Raw genomic sequence first — 21,897 nt, forward strand, 5'->3', positions numbered from 1 at the left:
ACATGTTATTGGGATCCCAATACTCCCCCTAACCTGTAACAGTACAACATAAAAATGACCTATAAAAATCAGTTGAAAAAGGCTTAAGGGAGTTGGCTTCACAGTTTCAAAATAATTAACTTTTCAAAACACCAGCATATATTGATAGATTAATAAAGGAATCAAAAGAGCAAAAAAAATATATAGGTCACTGTGTTTGTTTTCGAGATATTAGCCATTGAAATTTTGGCGGGAAAATGTTCTCTCTTGACTTTTCATAGCTTTATCATTGACGAGTTTAAGCCCTCAAAAACTATCAAAAAATAATTAAAATTTTATAAGACTTTAACAGACAGCTTATCATTATACATGTAAAAGAATTATAAATAGAAAAATGGGGTTCACCGGGCAAAATTTGTTAAGGCATTCAAATGGATAAAACCAGAGGACTCCGAAAATCATACCAAAATTCCAAAACATGACAAGCGAGCTTCCTTAACACGTCAGATGGATTAAGATACAAATACTACAAATACATGTGTATATATTCCAAGTGATAAATGTATGATTCGAATAGTTTTATATAGAAAAATCAAAATACGTAATTTAGAAGGAACTTTACTGAGTTTGACCCAAAAATATGAGTTGTTACATTACAGAAATAAACGTCCTATAAAATGGGAGCAATTGGTACCCATAGGAAGGCTTACAACCTGTCGATTAATTTTATTGCGGAAAAGTGGAAGATGCGCAGCTTCAAACATCTAATAATGGGATAATGCGCACTGTTACCTTGTGAGATAATGTGTGAGTATCTCTTGTAGAGTGTAACGTTGTGAGTTTGCTCAGATTGTTGGTCCATAATAAAATCTCACTAATACTTCCAAGATATGCATGTTATATAAACCGTTGGACGTTTAAGCTATCAATAAATAGATATTAGGAAATTAGTTGCCAAGTCGTTCATCATAAATATACATTTCGAAACATTCACATAGACACGGGTTGTTTTACTTTAAAAATGAGGATGAATCAAAACTTGAACTATGCAGATCAAAGGAAATATCAAGATTTTCAATTACATTTTATATTTCTATATGCACAAACATTTTTAGTATTAAGTTCCTACGCGGCGTTTTTAACACCTTCGCTTGAGCTTGAAAAAAGAACAGGACATTAAAGACTTAAAGTTCTTTCCCTCTAAAACACGGACTATGTTATACTTGTTTAAAATACATAAACGAAACACGCATGTTGGGTTGTATGGATGAAAAACATTAAAATTGATCAGATATGTAATACAAATAAATTGATATCCATAAGGAGACAAGTCTATGATAATAATGAGAGCCTATACAGACACTATTTGACGAGTCATAAGACTGGGGCGTTTTTTCCAAAACAAAACTTTATTAAATATTTTTTTAAAGACAATAAAATAAAAAACGATTTTGATACGATCAAATGTTTCCTTTAGTAATAAATGTAGACACAACCGAATGACCTGGTGTTAATGTAGTTTCAGTTTCCGATGTATTATCTTTCAAACTCAAATGAGAACATACATTCATGACATCTATTTCGTGTACATAACTCGGGTGAATTGTTCCATTTTTTTTAGATTTCTGCGGGGTATTATTTTTTAAGTAAAGTGAATAGAATTAGTTACACTAACACAAAGTCGGAGGCTTTAAATGTGTTGTAAGTGCTGACGCCTCTCTAAACCTCGGACAAACATGCAATTAAAATGTAACAAACTGTAATAAAGTGTTAAGATAAACTAACTTTGACCTTTCATGCAAGAAAAAAGGGACAAACATCATATCAAAATACCACACATCACGATGAAAAGTATCCATTGGAAATTCACGCGAATTCAAGACCGAGTTGAGATTTAACTGAATACACTCAGCTTACTTAATTAACGAGTTCAGGATATGATATAGTGTAACTTAAAAATTTCATTAAGGGAATAAATACTCATGTAAAAAAAAACTGCACTGTACTTGCAACGTAGGAAACAATTAGTAGAAGATTACGTTTCAGGATTCATCCGAATGTCGTTAAACAATCAAGAATAATTTCAAACATTCCAGAACTAATACCTTATATAGTATTTACTTTTCATGTGAATCAATCCACAACTATATTTCAATATTTACTGTTCATCTGAAATAGTCCATAACCATATATATTACTCACTTTTCATGTGAAAATTGAAAAACTAATGATCAAAATCAATTATACTATTCAAGTGAAAAAAGTGACAAAATTAATTTCAACGCAATTTGAATAAAATCACAAATTTCATTACATATTTTATCAATTAATCATTTAACATTGCTTCCTGTTTTTTTATTTATATAAATTTAATTTCTTTGATTTGTGACGAAACGATTCATTTCGAATATGCGAATTGTGACGTATTTGAAAAAATAGTCCTCTGCGATGAGTAAGGGTTTTGTAAATCACATTAATATTATATCATTTAGCAGCTGTCTATTTACAAAAAAAAAATACGATTAGAATTCAGTTTTTAAAGTTGATCGTAAGCTATACTGAAGTATGTATATATCACCGTGTAGAACGCCACTTGCGGGGTGTCGGCTATGTTTGACATGGGGTGGCAATTTTGAAGCGACGAAAAAGTAACAAGGTAAATTCATGCATCAAAATTTCTTATTTCTAGAACTCTCAGCACCATATAATGTATTGCACGGAAGGATACATAATCTATTTCTTGAAAGCAGAAGCAGTCGTTTTCAGTGCTCAGTTTTCTCAAACACCTTGCCCTAGTTTTCCGTGTTGCAGATTTTGAGGCTTTATACGCAAATTTCGGTATAAAAAACTACTTTACACAGCTACCCTCCGTATCATTTATATAGAATTGTATTCCTTTCATTGACTTATACCAAATACCAGTTTCTTAGTTAAAATTAATTGATTTTAAAACTGTTATTCATCAAAATATAAAGTGTCGCTCGGGGTGTCAGATTTTGCGTCGCAAGGGGTAGAGGCTTGTCATAAAAAAAGAATACATTTTCTTATAAATCGATCTCTATCTGATACTTTTTAATTCAAACACACCTACACAAATATGAACATAAATGTAACAGAAATTCAACCTAGAAAAACACAGGTTACATCAAATTCTTCAATTTTTTTTTTCAATTCCGGTTCGTTTAGAGATATGTATATAGTCAGAGTAGACCTTCAAAGTAGATATGATATGATAGATGTGTAACAGAAAACGGATAGTTCTAGCTGGGCGATTACGAACGAAATATAACTGTCTTGAATAATTTTTTCTTGTAAACCTGTTCCGTTGTATATTTGTGTACAAGTCGTTGTTTTCTCATTGACAATTGTAGTATCATCGTCTTCAGGATTACTTGAAGTTGTGTTGTCATTTGCTGAAAAAGATGCCGGTGAGTGTTTCATTGGAGAGAGTGTTCTCATTCTTTTAGGAGTAATGGATTTTTGCGGCGTGCACGAGTGCTTTTTAGATGAACCTGGTGATGAACTATGATGCATTTTGGCTGGTGGAGGCTTCGGGCATATCTTATATTGAGGACTATTTTGTGATGTTTTGGTTTATTGAGCCATAGCCTTTACTTTTTTTTACCATGATAGTGATTGAAAAGGAAAAGAAATCGTTTACCAGCTTGAAAACTAAATATTTTAAGCCATTTTTTGTTACTATGAATGAAATCAAAAGCACATGTTTTATAAGACCAAAAACAGGCAAAATGAAAAACCCTTATTTTGTCATGGTAAAGTAGATGTGAATATAATCAAAAGCATATATTTTATAAGACCAAAAAACAGGCAAAATGAAAAATCCTTGTTTTGTCATGGTAAAGTAGATGTGTTTGAAATAAAATGTATCATATGAAGACTAATTTACAAGCAAATATGTATTTTTTTATGACAAGCCTCTACCCCTTGCGACGCAAAATCTGACACCCCGGGCGACACTTTATATTTTGATGAATAACAGTTTTAAAATCAATTAATTTTAACTAAGAAACTGGTATTTGGTATAAGTCAATGAAAGGAATACAATTCTATACGGAGGGTAGCTGTGTAAAGTAGTTTTTTATACTGAAATTTGCATATAAAGCCTCAAAATCTGCAACACGGAAAACTAGGGCGAGGTGTTTGAGAAAACTGAGCACTGAAAACGACTGCTTCTGCTTTCAAGAAATAGATTATGTTGCGGTTCCTTCCGTGCAATACATTATATGGTACTGAGAGTTCTAGAAATAAGAAATTTTGATGCTTGAACTTACCTTGTTACTTTTTCGTCGCTTCAAAATTGCCACCCCATGTCAAACATAGCCGACACCCCGCATGTGGCGTTCTACACGGTGTATATGTGACTTACGAATATGTTTACCCTTAAGATTTTTGTGTAAAGAGTCGCCACAGACTGATAGTTATTTTATTCAAATAGCACTACATACATGCAAAGTTCGGTAAAAGTAACCAACATTTCTTCAATTAAGTATTAACGACTTTCATATTTCTGCTGTCAAGAAGAAATAGCATCAAAACGGTGTGGTATAAAACTGAATAACCCTCGTAGTGGGTTATTTAAAAGTGTGCACAACATTGTTTAAAGTTTATTTAGAATAGACATAAAATATCACAATCATTCCTTTAGTCGTAATTTAAATTGTATTCCATTTACAAGGAGTAAATCATGATGGAAAAGGTTGGTGACGTCACGGTCATATGAAAAAAGTATTTCTATGAGCTGATAGACCAAAAACGTTCAGCCAATTAGAAGACGTGTTACATCAAATTTTTGTTAAATGATTTGAAACACTTCTCTAAATATGAGAATTTAGCACATGCAAGAAACAGAACGCAATTTCAATAATGGGATATATATTTTACTAACATCTTTGGGTCGTCGTCACGAAACAGGGATATACTTTTTACAGCGGATGACTGTGAGGGCATTCTGGTGTATTGTTGCCACAGACATTTCTATCCATGTGACATGCGTTTTTGACTGTTAATCGTATAATTACGCGGATATTATCGTGTGCAAAATAACATTTCTTATCGCTTGTTTTATATAATTATATCAATATATATTCCTGAAAATCATTTGTAAAAACATAGATAAATGATCTGAAAATGTTTTTTCGTGAGAAATTTATATATAAACAACTCGTCTAAACATCAAACCAACAATATTAGATCTGTAAATTTGCTTTCATATATATCAATAACAAATCAAGAATACCGAAAATTTGCGTATACGCATGAGGAAAAATACCCAAGAACGTTTTGTAATAAACGCGGGGGAATATGAATGCCTACTCAAATCCAATCTATTATTATAAGAAAAACGAATCCTTTACAGAAGAGTGCCCACCATGCACTTGCACTGCACTATCATTAGACAAGTAGAATAGAGTGATATACAAATAGATGAAAATTAGATATAACTGTTATACAAATATAAATATAATATATAACAACAAACCAGAGTATACTGATAACAAAGAATTATATCGCTACAATATAATAGTTATTACGACAAAGTTGAATTCCCTGTCATTTATTCATCATTCACACGAACATCTCTTATAAAGAAAACATATATATATGAACCTTACTTAACCTAACTTTCAGGTATAGAGATGTGATTTATTTTCTGAGACAAGTGCTTGTGAACATCCACCAGAACTTGCGGTCATGCGAAATTCAGTATTTTAGTACTTTGATTTTGAACGTTGAGGTTTATGTCGATTTCCTGTTGGAAACATAAACAAAACACCAGAATTCCGTAAATTTAATCGTTAAAAAATAGTGTTTGCAAAGGCAATGAGTATTATTACCCTCTGAAAGCAGGTGTATTTAACATATAATAAGTTGAATAATACATCTTTCTATGGGATTAGTATGATTGCAAACATTATAATAGTTATACATCGTTTTTCATAAGTTTCTATACCCTCATTGAAACACAACGGATCAATACGGGGATTTTTTAAATGTATAACTCAGTAGACGTAATGTAATACGATTTCAATTAATAAGATTATTGTGTAAAATTACGAAACTGCATAACAGTGAGAACGATAAATTGATACCATTCAAAGGGAATATTAAAACGATTTAAAAAAAGAAAAGCAATTATTTACATTCCATAACTATCACGTGTTTATTTCACGTGTGCTTTTAAAAAGTCTATCTTTACGCAATTTTGCTATTCAAATTTTGTTTATGTGTAAATTAGATTTACAAACTGCATTAGAGTAAGAACGATAAATGGATGCCATTTAAAGAAAATAGAAGCGCCATTAAAAAATAAAGAGAGAAAAAAGACCATTCACATTGCATAACTGTCCGTGTTTATGAGATGCAATCGCTATTTTTTGTGTAATAAAATATATACATGTGAACATTAATTCAACCAATTTTAGGGATAATAATTTCATAATTGATGGCAATGACTGGCAGTTTAAAAAATGCATAACTTTCAAAATCTACATAACTCCTAGAGAGCTAAAATAACACATTCCAAGATGACGAGCTACATTATTTATGTATATGAACCATATTAAAGTTTGAGATTATAAAAATGATTGCATTTCTGAACTCTTTGCTTAATTTTGGAAATTGAAAGTGTGGATGTGTAAAGCAACCTCATCCCTTTGTTTTAAGTTTGAAACACTTGCAGAAAATGATTTTATAATTTTCGCATGGGTTTTTTAATATTATTTTTAAATAAGTTATGATGGTTAGAAATTCCTAGCTTTACAGGGTACGGACCGAGGATTTCCTAGCTTTACAGGGTACGGATCGAGGATTTCCTAGCTTTACAGGGTACGGATCGAGGATTTCCTAGCTTTACAGGGTACGGATCGAGGATTTCCTAGCTTTACAGGGTACAGATCCAGGATTTCCTAGCTTTACAGGGTACGGATCGAGGATTTCCTAGCTTTACAGGGTACGGATCGAGGATTTTCTAGCTTTACAGGGTACGGATCCAAGATTTCCTAGATTTACAGGGTACGGATCGAGGATTTCCTAGCTTTACAGGGTACGGATCCAGGATTTTTTAAATGAGGTGTAATTACATGCAACTGAATCAATATTGTCGAGCGTATTTTATGCAAAAAACAAAATGATCAATTTTCAAACAAAGAGGGATCATACGGCCTCTATGCCACCACTTCTTAAACATGTTAAAGTCACGTGCAACGAGTTTCGAGGGATGATAATGTTTAGGAAATTATTGAATGCATGCATGCATATTTTCTTAACTAAGTCATTTATGACAAATTTAGTACTCATACTCGACAGAAAAATATCCGTTCGGTGAATATTGATCGAAATTAAAAACTGGTGCTTATTAGCTTTCGTGTTTTGTAGGCGAAGTTATCGATCACGAATTCAGTAAATAAACAATTAACATAGAGCACGTGTATAATAAGTGAGATGATAGAGCGATACTTATATGTTCATAGACATTAGACATTAGACATTATTTTATTTTTCCAATCATGGGCCCTTGTCAGGCAAGATACAAAAACATCATAATACAATGATTATATAAACATAAGTGAAATACACAATAAGTAATACACAAATAATAAATTGATAATATGAGTAATGTAGTATATAATTATAGTAAGAGACATTGAGTGCAATGAGGCCGATTTAGTATTAAAAGGATATGATATTAAGTTTATTTTAAAATACGGAAACTAAAAAATAGCAAAAATAGAACCGGGAATATAGTATCTCAATCTGCAGTAGTTCTCCTCATGACCAGTGCACAGTAGTGAGGGACTTCATCACAACAGTGCAAAGGTCATCAGGGGGGGGGATCCTTCAGAACTAGCTACAGATACATGAGATTAATCCAATAGTGATTCTCCTCATGACTAATGCACAATAGCAAGGGTTAACATTGCTACTGGACAATATTCATCATACGTTTCAGACATCTGACCTCTGTTAAAGTTTTCCTTGAAAATAATTTTAAAGTTTTATCTGTCTCTTGGTCATAAGTTAATGAGACAGCATCAAACAACTAAAATAAAAAAAAAACATGGTTTTGAAATCAGGATGTAAGCAATATAAGCTTTAGCGATGGAGAAACAACAACAGTGTTTGAAAAGCTCTAACTCGTTTATGGTCCTGATAAATTGAAAAAAATACATGAATACTCTATTCGTTAAGTTAATGAAACATACAAGCAAAGGTACATAGAATGACTTACCAAAAGAAATGCAAGCAATCCAATGGTGGCAAAGGTATAATAATAGTTCAAATTGGTGTAGTAACATATCAAATGTGTAGACAACAGGGTAACATATATATCATATAAAGATAAAGAGATGTGGTTTGATTGCCAATGTAGACAAATATTCAATAAGTTGAATTGAAAATGATGTAAGCTATCATGGGTAACCGTATCGGCTTCAAAAACGAGAGAGAAAAAACTCATACCGTATAGTCGGCTATAAAAGGCCCACACGTGAAAAATATGAAACAATTCAATTGAGAAAACTAACGACCTAATTTATAACAAAACAATTTACGAAAAGCAAATAGGACAGACATTAACCAACGACAACCACTAGACTGCAGACTCCTGACTAAGGACAGACACATACTATAAACCAACTTATATTCGCGGATACTATATTTCTTTGAATTGTGTTAATTATTCAATTATTAAAATGCAAATTGAAATATAAATAAAAATAAAAATTTGAAAGTTGTATAGAATTTTTTGCGATACAAGAAAAATATGACAAGGTCAACACTAGACAACATACATTGAATAGAAATTACATTCACTGCATTCATTTGGGATTGTGTTTTCCCTCTCTCCACAGTTGGCTCAAATACACAGCCCTGTCATACATTCCAATGGACCACTTTTTAGTTTGAAGCTATTTTTAAATGAAAAACGAACTGTTATATATTCATTTCAGAAAAGGAACTAAAACAATCAAAACCATAAACCCACTATTAATCCATGCCAATAGTGGGCGGGTGATAAATGCAGAATCCATGCTGACTGTAGTCTTTATATAATTATGATTTAACAGTGCCTTTTCTGATGCATACTAAATATACACCTCACTTTTTTCCAATATTTTTTCATGAAAGTGATGTTCAAGTAAATATACAGAAGAAAAAAAACATACATTGTAGAGAAAAACAGGACCCATGATACAAAAAATGTATACTCTGATAACATATGGCCATATTGGTCATTCGATTTGTCCAATATTAAGTTAAAAGGGGGAGGATCAGTGAAAAAACTGTATATGAATTAAGTTTTTTTTATACTACATTGAACTGTTGATGTCGTCCTTAAGTTTATATTATGTGATTAATTAAAAAAAAAACTATTTTACCTAGCTACATACCGGTAGTACCCGATTATTGTATGTCAAGTGGCAATTATTTTTCGTTTCCAGAAAGAAAATATCGTCCGCATGGAAATCTACATCAAACGTTTTTTTCATAAGAATTTATAAAAAAAAAAATCATATTCTAATCGTTAAATTTAGTTAAAATCAACCTGTCAGTGAGGTAAACACCATCTCCTACACTTACTATTATGTTTTATTTATGTGCTTGTTTTTTTTTTCAAATATTAGTGTAATGTCTTTCCTCTTGTGTGAACTTGATCAGGATGAAAGATCTTTATTTCATAATAATGAGATAGGAAAAATTACCCTGTATTTTTGTACTAACAGTCAATTCTGGTAGATTTATAACACCCAGTGAAATTCAATATTAAAGAGTCAAAATAATATGCTTCAAAGCGTTTCAATCATTTTTGCCATTGTCCATTAGATCAACGCGTAACCTAACCTTTAACATTATTGTTGAGGACAGTTTTTGAAAGAACATTTAAAATTTTACACGCTACTGTAAAAATCAAAACTTTGTATTGATAGACACTCGTATCCAAACCTTTGTTAAATTGACTTGCAAATTATATATTATAAGAATTGAAGTAGTATTTTTATATAGCGAACGTGGTCGAGTGGTCTTGAGCGCTGAATATGAAACTAAGCGATTGGTGATGTAGTGTATGTGTTTTCAAATTCCAATAAGGGACGAAATTTGTCAGCATAAAAATCTAAGTATAACACTGTTGGGTATAATTTCCAAACTTATATGGATATTATATAATAATTATATTTTTGCTCGGAAAAATCTTCTTTTTCAAATTTTTAAATAAAATAGTTATTCCAAATACATGATACTTGTTCAGGGAAATTTCCAGAATAATGATAACATATCCGTTAAGTGGTCATGTGGTTATAGATGAAGGCTGCCAGAAACGCCTGATACTATGTTATAGAATTGTGAAATAGAAAGACACAGCTTTAAATTCCAGTATTTCATGCTGCTCAACACATTATAAACCACATCCCTGAACTTGTTTGTCAAATTCATTAAGGGAGCTACCATTTGATTTTTATGGGGAGGCTAGGATGAAATTTGAAAAAAATAGGCAGGACAGGAGTTTTGAGTAAAAAAAAAAGGCAGGATGAGACACTTTGCAAAAAAAAAAAGGCAGGATGACAATTTAGGTAAAAAAAGTCAGGATAAACTAATAAAAAAAAGGCAGGACCGAATAGAGTGAAAAATAAAAAGGCAGGACAGAGATTACAACTAAAAAAAAATGCAGGACAACATTTTTCATCCTAGCCCCCCCATAAAAATCAAATGGTAGCTCCCTAAGCAGTTTTTAGAACTGAGGGAGTCAGACCCATGTCAGACAAGCTTATGATGGTGTTTTTTACATAAATTTATAATTGAACTCTTAAAATACATGTTCTATTTTTCTATATATTGTATTGTACTAGTATTACATTGTACTGCATTGTATTGTATAAAATTGTTTGATGGTATTGCTTGAACCTTATGGGTGTAATTTTGCAATAAAGATTATTATTATTGTTGGGGACAATTAAGAGGGCAATGTCATGATGACCCATAAAAATCATGCATAGATGCAATATTTGCCAAGGACAAATACAATATCAGAAATTCCAAATTTTTGCGTGTTTTACCAGTAGCATAAGACATTGGCTGAAACAGACGTGATTTTCAAACCTAAGTGTTGGACACAAGTCACCCATGACTGATGCATTGTGAAATCAACTTCCTTATGCTTTCTTCTTAGTTGGTATACTTTATACTAGTCACTTTCATCCTTATTTGTTTTAAGTACATTTATATCGTCTCTAAATAAATATGGATTGATCATAAATATCTAATTTTGAAGATAAGTTAGTTCAAGCTCTGATAATTTTAGACCCTCAAAGTAACGGGAATGTGCACTTTCTTCTAGAACTTTGTTGTTTACTGAATATATATAAGTGATATATTAATTATTGCCAATGACCATACCTGTTTAAATGTGAAAGCCAAAATCAAGTTCATGTGAGGAATGTTATAAAATGTTTGTCATTGAATTTCGAGAAAGCGAGACACCAACAATATAATTAAATGTATTATACATTATATCTATACATTTTTCTGCCAATTAAAAATAAAGCAAATGGGGTTACGATTCATTCAATTATGTTATAACTGAAAGCATTGAATAATATATAATATGTGTTCTAATCTCATTCAAAACAAGTGGTAATTACACAAGATTCTAGTATTCTAAGATTATATAATACTAGAACACACCCGTGATATCACGGGTTCGTGACTGAATTAAAGTATATAACTATCATGCGCAAGCCTTATTTTAGTATTAGTATTGTCATCTGATAAAGTCATGCCGATTATAAGATACACAGTTTTTCTCTGATTTCAACTTGAGTCTTTCTGTTTGAACCCGTCGAACTGAAACAATAATATTAATTATTTGGAAAACAAAAGGTCCTGGAATGAAGAATTTTTTAATCAACAGCATTGTCCTATATAAGTTATAAATAAAGTTGAATTCTTTGCTTCGCTGTTTTACGTCATGCCCACTAACAAATTGAAAACTGTACCTATACGCCTTATTTTTAGTCCAGATTTTTAGTAATTTTTAATCTACACCTTTGTACTATATTAGTTATATATAAAGTTGAATTCTGTGATTCGTCGTTTTTACGTGATGACGGCTAACAAATTGGACCTCGTAATTTTAGTATTATAGATGCATGTTCTCTCTGAAAACTGAAAAACGCAAATATCATATCGGTTTCAAAGCTGCAAATTGGGTCTATCTATATGGTATGTATCTGTTGTTGGTATCGTAGTAACGAAATCGACGAAAATGAGAGAAGGAGTTGGTTAAATCCCGACCAGATCAAACCAATGAATTGAAAAGTCACTTACTGTCAGACAGACGAACTAATATGTCACTTACTGTCAGACGGATGATTCCAACATGTCATTTACTGTCAGGCGGACGATTGCAACATGTCACTTAATGTCCGACGGATGATTCCAACATGTCACTCACTGTCAGACGGATGATTCCAACATGCCACTTTCTGTCAGACGGAGGATTCTAACATGCCACTTACTGTCAGACGGACGATTGCAACAAGTCATTTACTGTCAGACGGACGATTGCAACAAGTCATTTACTGTCAGACGGACGATTCCAACATGTCATTTACTGTCAGACGGAGGATTCTAACATGCCACTTACTGTCAGACGGACGATTGCAACATGCCATTTACTGTCAGACGGACGATTCCAACATGTCATTTACTGTCAGACAGATGATTCCAACATGCCACTCACTGTCAGATGGACGACTCCATTATGTAACTTACTGACAGACGGATGATTCTAACATGTCACTCACTGTCAGACGGATGATTCCAATATGTCATCTACTGTCAGATGGACGATTCTAACATGTCATTTACTGTCAGACGGATGATTCCAACATGCCACTCACTGTCAGATGGACGATTCCAACATGCAACTTACTGTCAGACGGATGATTCCAACATGTCACTCACTGTCAGACGGATGATTCCAACATGCCACTCACTGTCAGACAGATGATTTCAATATGTCAATGTCACTTAGTGTCAGACGAACGATTACAACATGTCACTCACTGTTAGACGGATGATTCCAACATATAAAAAGAAGATGTGGTATGATTACCAATGAGACAACTATCCACAATAGACCAAAATGACACAGACATTAACAACTATATGTCACCGTACGGCCTTCAACAATGAGCAAAGCCCATACCGCATAGTCAGCTATAATAGGCCCCGATAAGACAATGTATTACAATTCAAACGAGAAAACTAACGGCCTTATTTATGTAAAAAAAATGAACAAAAAACAAATATGTAACACATAAACAAACGACAACCACTGAATTACAGGCTCCTGACTTGGGAAAGGCACATACATAATTAATGTGGCGGGGTTAAACATGTTAGCGGGATCCCAACCCTCCCCCTAACCTGGGACAGTGGTATAACAGTACAACATTAAAACGAACTATAAACATGTCATTTACTGTCAGATGGACGATTCTAACATGTCATTTACTGTTTACGGATGATTTCAACATGCCACTCACTGTCAGACGGATGATTCCACCATGTCATTTACTGTCAGACGGATGATTCAAACATGTCATTCACTGTCAGAAGGATGATTCCAACATGCCACTCACTGTCAGATGGACGATTTCAACATGTAACTTATGTCAGACGGACGATTGCAACATGTCATTTACTGTCAGATGGACGATTCTAACATGTCATTTACTGTCAGACGGATGATTCAAACATGCCACTCACTGTCAGACTGATAATTCCAACATGTCATTTACTGTCAGATGGACGATTCTAACATGTCATTTACTGTCAGACGGATGATTCCAACATGCCACTCACTGTCAGACGGATGATTTCAACATGCCACTCACTGTCAGATGGACGATGATTCAAACATGCAACTTACTGTCAGACAGACGATTGCAGCATGCCATTTACTGTCAGACGGACGATTCCAACATGTCATTTACCGTCAGACGGATGATTCCAACATGCCACTCACTGTCAGATGGACGATTGCAACATGCCACTCACTGTCAGACGCATGATTCCAACATGTCATTTACTGTCAGACGGATGATTCCAACATGTCACTCACTGTCAGACGGATGATTCCAACATGTCATGTACTGTCAGACGGATGATTCCAACATGCCACTCACTGTCAGACGGATGATTCCAACATGCCACGCACTGTCAGATGGACGATTGCAACATGCCACTCACTGTCAGACGCATGATTCCAACATGTCATAAACTGTCAGACGGATGATTCCAACATGCCACTCACTGTCAGATGGACGATTGCAACATGCCACTCACTGTCAGACGCATGATTCCAACATGTCATTTACTGTCAGACGGATGATTCCAACATGTCACTCACTGTCAGACGGATGATTCCAACATGTCATGTACTGTCAGACGGATGATTCCAACATGCCACTCACTGTGAGACGGATGATTCCAACATGTCACTTACTGTCAGACGGAGGATTCCAACATGCCACTTTCTGTCAGAAATGATTCTAACATGTCACTTACTGTCAGACGGATGATTCCAACATGTCACTCACTGTCAGACGAATGATTCCAACATGCCACTCACTGTCAGACAGATGATTTCAATATGTCAATGTCACTTAGTGTCAGACGAACGATTTCAACATGTCACTCACTGTTAGACGGATGATTCCAACATATAAAAAAGAAGATGTGGTAGATTGCCAATGAGACAACTATCCACAAAAGACCAAAATGACACAGACATTAACAACTATATGTCACCGTACGGCCTTCAACAATGAGCAAAGCCCATACCGCATAGTCAGCTATAATAGGCCCCGATAAGACAATGTAAAACAATTTAAACGAGAAAACTAACGGCCTTATTTATGTAAAAAAAATGAACAAAAAACAAATATGTAACACATAAACAAACGACAACCACTGAATTACAGGCTCCTGACTTGGGAAAGGCACATACATAATTAATGTGGCGGGGTTAAACATGTTAGCGGGATCCCAACCCTCCCCCTAACCTGGGACAGTGGTATAACAGTACAACATTAAAACGAACTATAAACATGTCATTTACTGTCAGATGGACGATTCTAACATGTCATTTACTGTTTACGGATGATTTCAACATGCCACTCACTGTCAGACGGATGATTCCAACATGTCATTTACTGTCAGACTGATGATTCAAACATGTCATTCACTGTCAGAAGGATGATTCCAACATGCCACTCACTGTCAGATGGACGATTCCAACATGTAACTTTTGTCAGACGGACGATTCCAACATGTCATTTACTGTCAGATGGACAATTCGAACATGTCATTTACGGTCAGACGGATGATTCAAACATACCACTCACTGTCAGACGGATGATTCCAACATGTCATTTACTGTCAGATGGACGATTCTTACATGTCATTTACTGTCAGACGGATGATTCCAACATGCCACTCACTGTCAGACGGATGATTCCAACATGCCACTCACTGTCAGATGGACGATTCAAACATGCAACTTACTGTCAGACGGACGATTGCAGCATGCCATTTACTGTCAGACGGACGATTCCAACATGTCATTAACTGTCAGACGAATGATTCAAACATGCCACTCAGTCAGATGGACGATTGCAACATGCCACTCACTGTCAGACGCATGATTCCAACATGTCATTTACTGTCAGACGGATGATTCAAACATGCCACTCAGTCAGATGGACGATTGCAACATGCCACTCACTGTCAGACGCATGATTCCAACATGTCATTTACTGTCAGACGGATGATTCCAACATGCCACTCACTGACAGACGGTTGATTCCAACATGTCATGTACTGTCAGGGATGATTCCAACATGCCACTCACTGTCAGACGGATGATTCCAACATGTCACTTACTGTCAGACGGAGGATTCCAACATGCCACTTTCTGTCAAAAATGATTCTAACATGTCACTTACTGTCAGACGGAGGATTCCAACATGCCACTTTCTGTCAGAAATTATTCTAACATGTCACTTACTGTCAGACGGAGGATTCCAACCTGCCACTTTCTGTCAGAAATGATTCTAACATGTCACTTACTGTCAGACGGACGATTCCAACATGTCACTTACTGCAGACGGACGATTTCAACATTTTACTTACTGTCAGACGGACGATTCCAACATGTCAATGTCACTTAGTGTCAGACGAACGATTCCGACATGTCACTTACTGTCAGACGGACGATTCCAACATGTCAATGTCACTTAGTGTCAGACGACAATTTCAACATGTCACTTACTGTCAGACGGACGATTCCAACATGTCAATGTCACTTAGTGTCAGACGAACGATTCCAACGCTTACTGTCAGAAGGAAGTTCTTTAGAAACATGAACAAACAACTTTAATTCACATGATCTTTTCGTTCACTTATTCCATCGTCGAGAATAGATATATATATATACAATTAGAACATGATTTGGGTTAAAAGTATGTTTATATTCGGTATCATTGAATAAAAACATACAAAGAATATCGTACTGTTCTCCCTCAAAAGCCTTTTTTAAGAGATTGAGAACTACCAAGGATGCCCCCATAAAGTAATGTACACCAACATAGAAAGTGAAATCTAAATTCAATGATAATAATTTCTGAATTCAAATGTATCATTTGACACACTTTCCTTCCGTATTTTAGTTTCGTATTAATTCCCCTCTTTTTCTGGTCATTGTGGAGCCAACCTGGATATCTGTATTTGTTAATCTCCACGCAAGGATGAATTGAATATGAAGTGATTTTAACTTAAATGATCTTTGAGTAATAAATATTTCTTCAAACGTTTTACGCTGTGTAAATTTCATTTCATGCATGAAAAATGCAACATAAATAATATAATTTATCAATAATTCAAGAACATAACATGCTTTTTAGAACTTTAAAATACATCAAACGACGTGAAACGACTAACAAGTCATTTTCCACCCTCCAGTACGTACTTTAATAATAGTAGATATTTATAGAGGAGGCGGATAAAATTAAATCGTTTTTCTAACGTTTGACTTATTATGACAATTTTTAAATAAATTCAAAATCGTTCTGTTTAAAAAAGAAATTAAGAAAATATTCTGTGCATACGAAATATTTTTCAGATAATATCATTTAGTCTTTATTTAAATACAAATTAGTTATCCCCTGAACAGTTTTCTGTCAGTCTAGCTATATATAAAGGTTGCAAATCAGTATTATGTTTTATTTTTCAAATAAACACTATTCTCAAATGTGTTGTTGCTATCGAAAAGAAGGGATTTTTTCACAAAATCAGAACACCTACACGTACACGTATAAGACTAAACCGGAAGTTAAGAAACAGTACAATTATTGCTGTTCTTCGCCTAAATAAAAACAAGTGCAGAGTACCATGATACCACCATAGAAAACATTATATATAGTAACTGCAGTTCAAGATGGTCCCTAACACGACCGGATTTGTAAAATGTCGAGACCTCTTTACAAAATGAAATGGAAAATTGTGATTGGAAGTGGGGATTGTGCCATAGAGACAACAACCCGACCAAAGAGCAGAAAACAGCAGAAGGCTACCAATTGGTTTTCAACACAGCGAGAAAATCCCCAAACCGGGCTTCAGCTGACCCCTAAACAATAATGTGTACTATAGTTCAGTTATAATGAACGTCATACTTAACTCCAAAACATATAAAATGAACCAAAATTAAAAAGCATATAAGACTTACAAAGGCCAGAGAATCCACTCTTGTGACATGCGAAACCATGCGTCGGGGTTTAGCATAGACCTCAACCCTCCCCTTTACCTCTAGCCATTGATGAAATCGGATGAGGGATTAAATTACAGACGATGACAGAACAACAAATGTAAGAATTCGCATCATAATGTGTCCGACAACCTCATTGTAAAACAATCTGGTCACAAATCAAATATACAGTAATAATCCTCGACGGAACTCTTTTGAGCATATCGAGATCAGAGATCTATATTTTAATTCGATTGATCGTAAAATAAAGAGACACTACAATCTTTAATAGACAACTATGGGGTTTATCACAATATATGTTTTATTATAACTTGACAGAAAATAATTTATTAAGAATATGTCAGGCAAACAATTTGAGTGTTTTTCATAACAATTACACCGGAAAATGTAACTGTCATGGATTTTTTTCATAAGACTATTTTGTCTCAATGTAAGTATAAAATGAAATGTTTTGTCTGTTTTTGGTTAAGTAAAAACATGAAATCAAACCATTTGAATTATTGATTCGAACTATTACCCATTCACAATTTGGTTTTATTTTGGTCAGCTCCTTTATTACACATAATAAGTGCGGTCTACTCGATGATATGGATTAATTGCTGCTTGCTTAATGCCCATTTCCAACTGAATTTAACATTGTTCTTATCATGTTGTACGTTTACATCTCTCTCCCATATGAGCGTTAAATTATAAAAAAATGTTTAGCCCCGCTACATTTTGTAAGTAAGTGCCTGTCCCCAATGAGGAGACTGTAATTCAACAGTTGTTTGCTGTCTGTCAGACTAGTATTGTGAAATTGTTTTGTCATAAATGAGAGCGTTGTTTTCTTTTAATGTTTTTCTTTTGTTGCGTTCAGTCCTTTCCTTTGTGTTGATTGCATTTGATAGTGTGTTTGCTTATTGTTGGACTGTGTGTGTGTGTGTGTGTGTGTGTGTGTGAGAGAGAGAGAGAGAGAGAGAGAGAGAGAGAGAGAGAGAGAGAGAGAGAGAGAGAGAGGAACTCAAATTGATGTTCTATGAAACTTACATTTTTTTTTCAAAAGTTAAAATGAAAAAGAACCAAACACAGAGAGAGAGAGAGAGAGAGGAACTCAAATTGATGTTCATACATGTACTGTGTACATAGCTTGTCTTCTTACTCGCTTCTGAAAACTCGTTATGGTCAGTTTCCAAAAATCCAATAGTTTCTATGAAACATTTTTCAAAAGTTAAAATGAAAAAGAACCAAACAAAACTGTTTATCCTGTATTTATAACAACAAATGTCAAATTCCATTATATACATTTTTCATTACCTACTTTTCATTAAATATATATCGAGCATCTGTCTTCTAGCAACCAAATGGTAAATGCCAGTAAACACATCAGCTGATTAACACTTTTAAACATAGGTTTGCAAAAAATCACACACGAAGATACTTTCTCCCTGAAGGAGAAGGTCCGGTAAGATCTACCTCTGACTTAATATTGGAAGTACATCTAATGAAAGATAAGTAGATATAAGATGTGAAATGAGTGCCAGTGAGACAACTCTTCATCCAAGTCTTAATTTGTAAAAGAACACCATTATAGGTCAAAGTACAGTCTTCAACGCGGAGCGTTGGCTCACACTGATTTATTACTTGATGCATATGCATTGCATTGTAAAAAAAACATTTATAGAATAGAAGTATTCTACTTTTCAATAAATATCTAAAAGTTGACATTTTGAAAAAAAAATTGAAAAGAAATGCTATATTGTTTGGACTACTCCTTTGTCAATGGTTCTTGGAAATTCCAGTTGAATCAAAAACAAGGAAATATGATGACATATATTACCATAACAACAATGGACCCACTGCCATATTTACTCTGACAAATGGATATGACATTTTTCAAAGACTGTTAAAACGATCTTACGAAACCATTGCGCTCAAAAGCTTATTAAGAAAGATAAACGGACCCTTTTGATTTCACCGAGTGCAATTATAAGGTTATGATTAAGAGACTTTGAGCTGGCAGATCCATGACTGAGCTCAGAATCCATTAATAAGACATGTTGATTTCCTTAATAAGTTCAGATTCGTCATTAAACCACAGGATGAAAAATATCCTTTAAAAAAATACTAGATACGCCTCATGCTTTCCAGACATTTATTAGATCTTTGTTAATTTATAATTAATATATGTACGTTTTCAAAATCACCTGTCCTCACTTTTTAGTACAGTTTGTGTAAAATAAGTTCATACACACTTATATTAAAATTGAGAATGGAAACGGGGAATGTGTGAAAGAGACAATAATTGTTTGTTTTGGGCAAATATTTATTCATTTTTTAAATACATAATACCACGTTTACTCCAAACCAATATGTATAAAACCGGTTGTAATATCTATATACTAGCTCCAATTGTTGTCTTAGCAATTATAAACAAACCCTTTTAAAATCAATCCATATATGGATAAACTACATATTTGGCTTTTCTCAAAGTTAGTTAACGTAGACACCTCAGTTTTCAATTAATAAAAATTATAAAATTATCAAAATATCTTTTAAAATGTCAACATTGAAGCAGTTAATTAAGTAGATTTTTTTGCAGATTTAAATAACTTAACAAATAAAGGATAATCTCATACAAGATATTTATCCAAATCTGATTAATACTTATATTACATTTAACGTTTTTAAATTTTGTCACCTTTGCTGTTTATTTTTTCATGCAAAATCCAAAGTGACCAATACTAGTATGTGTGTAAAATCGCCAAAGGTGAATCAATTAACACTCGTTAGTGTGTGACATCACAAAAGAAGCAGAACCTGTTTTTATACTGAGTGGGTAGTCACTTACATGTCAGCATATACTAGGGTGTTCCACATCACAGAACCTCACTTTTACACGGTCTCGTCAACTGGAAGGTTCTCTCTCTGCTGAAAAGGTAGGATAACATTTGTGTTTTATTAAATTTGTATTAACTGTTCCCTTCTAATGTAAAGTATAGATATATGTCATGGGTTTATAATTGAGAACATTTACCTTCGTGCTTTTTTTTTAAATGCCGGTATATCTCGCTGTTATATTCTTAAAAAAACAATGTGGTTATTATAACTTAATATTTGGTCAAAATTTGACATTTTTTGTTTGTAAATTTTATGTACAAAAGTTTGCTGTTTGATGTTTCTATCATTATTCGGGAGTAAAAACAAATTGAATCTCATTTTGAATTTAGCGCTAAAAAATGTGCATAAACGCTGTTACAGCCTTATTATAAAATAAAAAGAATTATTACATGTTTGCTTCTACCCTGAAATAAAAAAAAGTTATTCAATCTCTTTGTTACGGCACGGAGAGCACGTGCAGTCATAGATGTTGAATTTAATTTGGAAATTTGTTAATTGAACCTCGTGATTATTGTCACCCAATCAAATTACCGCAACTTTACTGATGAAACCTCTATCTCTCTTTATGTAATTATTGTAAAACAAGTTTAAAATTTTATAAACAGTTACACCTCCATGCGACCATGTTTACAGGTTTGAACCAGTCGCGCTAACATAACAATCCCAATTTAGATATGTTGGCCCAAATGGTAATAAATTCACAAAACTCTTTTTTATGAAAGTTATTCCGAACTGCACTTTTGGTTTCAAGTTACTTTTCAAGAGACCGAATAAGTTTCTAGAATACCCCCCCCCCCCCAAAAAAAAAAAAAAAACACCAAAAAAAAAAGAAAACAAACAAACATCTTATGGGTTAACAATCTCGTAAACAATAGGGTATTAACAAAAACTTGAGGGTTTGGCGTTGGGCAACGTAGTTAATAGTTGAAAAATAATAATTGGAAAGAAATAACTGATTATACCCAACATCTGTACAATCTGATTTAAACACAGCTTATGTGTCTACTCGACTCTGAGCTTCATAAAAAAAATCTAAAAAAAATAGTTTTTCAAAATAAAAAAACCGCTTTCATACAAATTATGTGTCTGCTTTGCTGATTTGTATTTAATGAATCGCTCTGAATACAGTCAGCAACCATGACCGTTGCAATCCCTAGCACTCAGATATGTTATTCAAGTTTAATGCAAATTCATAT

At 33.7% G+C, this 21,897-nt stretch overlaps 1 protein-coding gene across 6 annotated transcripts in view; it reads left to right on the forward strand.

The window, feature by feature from the left end:
• Nucleotides 1-20,543: 20,543 nt before the first annotated feature.
• The window catches only part of LOC143063333 (uncharacterized), a 32,821-nt gene continuing 31,467 nt past the window's right edge, over nt 20,544-21,897 (forward strand). The window contains exon 1 of one of the 6 annotated variants that reach the window (XM_076235427.1): nt 20,544-20,739. The gene's annotated coding sequence lies outside the window, so the exon portion shown is untranslated. The remainder of the gene's footprint in view (nt 20,740-21,897) is intronic. The other 5 variants (XM_076235430.1, XM_076235431.1, XM_076235428.1 and 2 more) reach the window with 5 other exon arrangements.

This window comes from Mytilus galloprovincialis, chromosome 2 (genome assembly GCF_965363235.1).
Source record: "Mytilus galloprovincialis chromosome 2, xbMytGall1.hap1.1, whole genome shotgun sequence".
NCBI lineage: Eukaryota > Metazoa > Mollusca > Bivalvia > Mytilida > Mytilidae > Mytilus > Mytilus galloprovincialis.